Raw genomic sequence first — 7,301 nt, forward strand, 5'->3', positions numbered from 1 at the left:
TGGTATGAGAAAAGTTATCCATGGGAGGTGTAAGATAATCTCTTTATCTGTGGGATTTCAAAGAATCATCACCCGTGACTAAAGCCATCCTTCAACACCCCATTCTGGCAGGATTCAAACTACCGAGTATCGATTCCTATGATGGGACATCCAACCTGTACGAGTATATCAATCACTATAGAACCATTATGCATATCTAACGAGCCCAATACTCGCTCCTATTCTAGGTTTTTCAAGCCACCCTCAAAGAGAATGCTCGAATATGGTTCTATTCACTTCCTGTCAAAACCATTCCAATATTTGTTAAATTGGCTAAAGTGTTTGTTGGATAATTTATTGCCAATAAAAGAATGGTTAAAAATTATATCCATTTCTAGGAAATCCACCATAATGAAAGTGAGTCCATCAAAGAATACTTTCAAATATTTTCTACTGAGACTTGATAAATTCTAGGGGTGGATACTGAATTACTTAAAGGAGTTTTTTACGGAGGACTCCATCCTAGCCCCTTCTACTCAGCACTCATATGAGGCACAGTTTATTCATTCGCTGATCTGATCCATCATATAGAAGCATAAATCTCTATCAATGAAGTTATTAATACTCATAGAAAGAAATTTGAGCAAATAAATGGGAAGCATAAAAGTGCATCAGGGATAGAGAATCTAGCCTCGCAGCAAAAGAAGCAGGGAAATTCTAATTTGCCCCTTCAACCCTCATAACCATGATGAGAGCCTCTCCAAGAAAAGGAATACACACCACTTAATGTATCTCGAGCAAATATCTTGATGGCCATCCGAAACCATGAGAACGTAAAGTTGTCAAATCTCTTAAAGCCCAATGTGCGAAATCAGGAGCAATATTGTCATTTCCATTATAGTTGGGGACACACCACCAAAGCTTGTAAACAACTCAAGGAATAAATTAAGAGACTAATCTGATAAGGACATCTTCAACAATTTATCAAAAATTCACTTACTCGAGATTAAGCTGGTTATGCTAGGGGGCATAATCAATAATAAAGGAAGTCATCAATTAGTCATCAAATAGTTGGTGAAATTGAAATCATTGTCAGGGGCTCTTTAATGTCTAGTCAAGTCTTGATTGCAACAAGCAAGCAGCCAACACCAAATAAGTCTTACACTGATCACTCCATCACTTTCGAGAAGTTTAATTTAGAGGAAATAAAGACCTCTCATCAAGACTCCCTTGTGATTATTGCAAGGATTGGTATCCCGTGCTACAATATCAAGTGGATCTTGGTTGACAATGAGATCTCAATGGTGTCCTATTCTACTCCACTTTTCTCAATATGGGTTTATCCAAAGAGAAACTCTAGCCTACTATAGGTCCCCTGTATGGGTTTGATAATTGACCTACACAGGTGTATGGAACAATCAGTCTCTCAATTGTACATGGAGAATTTACTCGATAGGTTATACACTCCATCTAGTTTGTTATAGTGAAATTAGAATCGTCCAATAATGCCATTTTTGGGAGGCCACTCTAATTAATCTTTATGATTATTGCTTCAATCCCTCATCTTAAATTGAAATTTCTCACCACAATAGGAATAAGTATAGTACGAGGAGATCAACATGAAGCACAATCCTGTTACCTTAGACATGCTCAACTATGCCCATCGATTACCCTAAGTATCAAAGATTTTGATATCCAGAATGAGGACATTCCTCAAAAGGCCTCCCCCATTAAGGATCTTGATTGTATCTCTCTATCAGAATAGTATTCTCCAAGAATAGTGCAAATCAGATTGTTACTATTGAAGGAAGAAAGGAGAAAGTATGTAGAATTTTTATAAATAAATTAAGATGTTTTTGTATGGAGTCTAGCCGACATGCTTGGAATCAGCCTTGAAGTGATAAAGCATTCCCTCAAAGTAAAGTTGATGTGCAAGACAATTATCCATAAGAAATGAAATTTTATGCAAGAACACCAGCAAGTGATGGAGAAGGAAGTTGATAAACTCTTGGAAGCTGAATTCATACAAGAAGTGCATTATCTAACATGGCTAGTGAATGTTATTATGGTCAAAAAAGCTAATGGAGCTTAGAGGACGTGTGTAGACTATATGGACCTAAATAAAGCTAGCCCGAAGGATAATTTTTTGCTCCCTCATATTGACCAATTAGTTGATTCCACATTTGGGCACCAAATGGTGAGTTTCATGGATAACTACTTAGGCTACAATCGAATAAAGATGAATCATGCAAATGAGGAGGCAACAACTTTTTAAACTCATAAAGAACTATACTGCTATCAAGTCATGTTATCCAGACATAAGAATGCTGGAGCCATGTATCATCCCTCATGAATAAGATATTTAAAGTCTTTATTAGGTATACTATGGAAATATATGTAGATTATTTGATGGTAAAAAAATCTTGAAAAATTTTAGCATATCTATAACCTAGAATGGTGCTTCTACCTCCTTCGATTCTACAACATGCGTCTCAACCCCTCCAAATATGCATTCAGAGTAGCCTCGGGAAACTTTCTAGGTTCATACTTACCTACCGCGAGATCAAGGTGAACCCTGAGAAGATCAAAGAACTAAGAGATATGGATCCCTAAGGAGTATTAGAAAAGTCCAACACCTAAATGTAAGAATTATAGCACTTTCTCGCTTATTGGCTAGCTCTAGCGATAAATACCTTCCTTTCTTCAAGATATTAAGAGGAGTATATAGCTTGAGATTCTAGTGGATAGATGAATTACATGAAGCTTTCAAACAACTCCAAACTTATCTAGCCTCACCACCTCTACTTTCAAAGTTTATATCTAGAGAAATGTTATACATGTATATGACTGACTCCTTCCATATTATAAGAATAGTTTTGGTCCGAGTAGATAATTCTATTCAACACTCTATCTATTATATTAGCAAGATTCTTTTTGAGATAGAAGCACACTACCCATTAGCAGATAAGATAGCTTAGGCATTAATCTTTTTGGCTAGAAATTACATCCTTATTTTCAAGCACATAATATTGTGGTCTTTATAAACCTACCATTGAGAAATATTCTCCAAAAACTGAAGGTACTTAGAAGATTAATCAAGTGTTTAGTGGAACATAGATATTTTGACATACATTTCCTACCTAGTCCTGACATTAAGTCACAAGTGATTGCAAACTTTATGGTCAAATATACTAACCCTGCCTCTAAAGAACCACTAGCTACATCTCCTTCTTCCTTGTGTTGGACCATATATATTTATGAAGCTTATAAGAGTTTTGTCACTGGTGCTTGAATCTTATTAATTTCCCCATAACAAGCTACACTAGAATATGGGCTTCGATTTAAGTTCCCAGCAACAACTAACATTGTCGAATGTTAGACCCTTATTGCTAGGTTGAGGCTAGAAATCGATTATAAAGTGCAAGATTTGGTGGTTCACATCAATTCTGAATTGGTCACCCCTCAAGTGAAGGGAGAATTTAATACCCATATACTGCTGCTAGCCTAGTACTGTAAATAGTAAAATCCCTTTTAGCCAAAACAACGAAGCACCAAATTGTCTATATCCTTAGGGAGCATAACGCACGAGCAAACTCTCTCTCTAAACTGGCTACTACGATGATTGATGGTGTTTTCAAAAGGAAGTCTATTGAGTAGATCCACTTTTCATGTGTTTAAGGTCCATAGATTACATAATCAATAGATGAGCCAAGAGAGGACTCTTGGATCGATCTTAATTTGTCTCTCTTACATGATGGTGTTCTTTCTAAAAACCCAAAGGCATCAATGCGCCTTCGGAGGCAGGCAATAAACTTCGTTGTTATTGGTGGGGAGTTGTACAAATAAGCCATCACTAAACTATACCTCAAGTGCCATTCTCCTTCAGAGGCAAAGTATGCACTTTGAGAAGTACATTCAGGCATTTGTAGAGAGTATCTGGGTGGAAGGGCATTAGCTAATAAGATTATTAGAAAAGTGTTTTATTGGCCTACGATGAAGCATGATGCAATGGAGTTTGTACAAAAGTGCAACAGTTGCCAGTTATATGCCAACCTCAACTATTTACCTATCATAGAGATATCAGAATTATAAAGTCCCTAGCTTTTTTTGCCCAATGGGGGATTGAAATAATGGGATCCTTTCATATAGCCATCAGATAATGAAAGTTCATCATCCTAGATGTAGACTATTTCACCAAGAGGGTGGAGGCATAATCTCTAGCAAATATCACTAAATCCAATGTTAAGTTATTCTTATAGAAGTATATAATATATCATTTTGGCATTCCAGCAAAAATTTTCACTAATAATATAACTCAATTCACTGGAAAGATCCTTACAACATTTTGTAAAGAATTACAAATTCAGCTAGTACATACAATAGTGGCCCATCCTCAAATAAACAAGCAAATAGCAATAACTAATAGAATAATATTGAAAGGGTTGAAGAAACAGATGGAAAAGGCTGGGTGGAAATGGGATGATCAACTCCCAAATGTCCTCCGGGCATATTGTACCACTACCAAAACTCTAATAGGTGAAACCGCATTTAATATTTATTTTGGCACAAAAGTATTATTCCCATAAATTAGGTGTGTCAATTTCGCGTCACAGGTTGGGTTCAGGTCGAGCCCGAAAATAACCCAGCACTATTCGGGTCAACCCAAACCCGACCCATTTTTAAAAATGGGTCAATTTTTTGGACCCAAACCTGACCCGCTTCGGGTCCTTGTCAACCCGACATGACCCATTTCCAACAAGAAAATTGCTAATTTTTGGGTAAAAAACGGGTCAATCTCCCTTTTCGGGTCAAAATCGGGTCAATCTCGGGTTGCTGAGTCAAAATAGGGTTTTTGGGTCAAAATTGGGTCACTTTCGGGTCAAAGGGTTAACCCGAACCCGACCCAATTTTTGAAATGGGTCAAAATGTTGAACCCAAACCCGACCCATTTCGGGTTTGGGTTGACCCTAACCCAAAATTTTTGGGTCGGGTTCGAGTCGGGTTTTTAGGTTGTGTCAAATATTCACACCCCTACCATAAATTTTAGGAGACCCAAGTTATAGAGTTTAAACTTTTGACTTTAACGATAATAAGGAGAAACCTAGATATAACATAAATCTTTTTTCAAAAGTAAGAGACATGGTGATGCTCAAGATTGTTGCATATCACCAAAGCATTTCCCGTCACTATAATCAAAGGATAAAACCTTCATGTATTTTAATTGGAGATTTAGTTCTGTGTAGCGTCGAGGTAATAGAGATAAACACATAACGTAATAAACTCTCTCCCTATGGGAGGGTCCTTACTTGGTTGCAGCCATATTGAAGCTCGAAACTTTCAAGTTAATGGATAATGAAGGAAATATGCTTCCAAAAACCTTGAATACCAAGAAACTTCACAAGTACTATCAATAGAATATAATAGTATCACTTGTTTTAGGATCTTTATACTCTTAATGTTAAATGGTATATATCCCTTGTATTGTGTATGTTTCTTGTAACCTCTACATTTTTAAGTTATATCAGGGAAGTATGGTATTTTTTAATATAGTGAAAACTCTATTCACTCATCTATTTATACTCTCTTCCTCTTCAACTAAGAATGCAACCAATGTTTAACACATGCTGTGAACTCTAACATTAAGATTCTTGATTTGAGTAATACATAATCATTATTGCAACTTAATATATGGATGATCAACTCCAGGTGGATTCGATCTGACCTCTTCTAAAGGTTAAAAATTATCAAATAATGCTTTAATTAACAATCTCAAATATGTCAAAACATTCTAGGTAGATATCACTTAATTTTAATATCCTTGATTCGAGACATACACACTCGTTATTGCATCTCAATCGCTAGATGAGTAGTCCCAGGGGGATTTGGACCAACCTCTTCCATACAGGTTAAATAGCATTATATAATGTTATAATTAATAACCTTGAAAAGGTCAAACATCGTTGATCGGTATTATTTAGATCTTAAAGTCCGTGATTTGAGAAGCATGAATCTCAATCACTGGATGTTTGGTCCCAAGGGGATCCAATCCAACTTCCTCCACACAAGTTAGAAGGTATTGTATAATATTATAACTAACAACCTCGAATAAGTCAAGTGACTTAAACAAATATAAATGAAATTCACTCGAGCTGAATAAGAGTACTAGAATATCTTTCACTAGTCAATTCAAAATAAAAGCATTAATAAATCTTTACTAAATTATAGAAGATAACACATTTGAAATCTAACACCTAATACATAATAATCACTAAGAAAGATAAAGTGATACAACTATTGGAAAATAAAAATACTACTCGATCTCTACAATCACATCATCCTCCTCAAAGGAAAAAGCATTCTGCTGCTCACTCTCTATTTCATAACCATCAAAATTTATAAGGGAATCATTGGAAGCCTGACTGGTTGTTAAGCCTTCAACTTCCACTCTGGTCGCCTACTATACCAAGAAAACTCCCTTTAAGAAGCCCGAGATGAATCTCTTATCAATACACTACTGCTCCAAAGCCTCAACTTCTATATTATAAATATGATCATGAGCCTCCGGAATGTGATCTTAGATGATGGTCTTAATAGATATAGACTTCTTAAAATCTTTAATTACTCTAAAAAATTCTAATCCAGAAAAAGAGGCCTCCTTCTCCGCTCTAAGAGTATGGGACCTTCTATTCATAGCTTCGAGTGCTACTATCTGTTAATAATAGTTACTATTCGCATGTTTTACATTCCTGCAACTTGTATAGTTTTGATGATTCCAAATATTATTGTTCTTTGTGTAGTTATCTCCTAACAATTTTTAGAAATTTTGTATTTGCTCTTGTATGTACTAACATTTCAGGTGAATCAAACTCTCAAACATGAAGACTTTAAATCAAATTCAGCAAGAAATTCTTTTGAATTTTGAAGTTTAAAAAATGTCATTTTTTAATTGAAATAGAGTGATTGTAATTGAGTGAATAAAAATAGACACACACACATAAAGAGATCATATAAATTGTATACTGATCGTATGGGACAATATCAGTTTGTACAGAACGAATAGGAACTGCCTAGAAAATTTTTTTAAGTCCTGTTCGTCCGGGATGAAATTAATTATCGTTAGGAACGATCTGCTCTCGGGAAAAATTTTGTCTAGACGAAATTAATTATCGTACAGGACGAGTTGCTCTCTGTAAAAAAATCGTCCAGACGAACATATTTTCGTCCAGACGATATAACCGACTTAGGACAGTTTTTCTATGTTTGTTCTGCAGTTTTTGGAACCAACCTGGTTATAACCGTTTGTACCGGATGAACTTGGTTCG

The sequence above is a fragment of the Dendrobium catenatum genome, unplaced genomic scaffold (assembly GCF_001605985.2).
Source record: "Dendrobium catenatum unplaced genomic scaffold, ASM160598v2 fragScaff_scaffold_81, whole genome shotgun sequence".
Classification (NCBI taxonomy): domain Eukaryota; kingdom Viridiplantae; phylum Streptophyta; class Magnoliopsida; order Asparagales; family Orchidaceae; genus Dendrobium; species Dendrobium catenatum.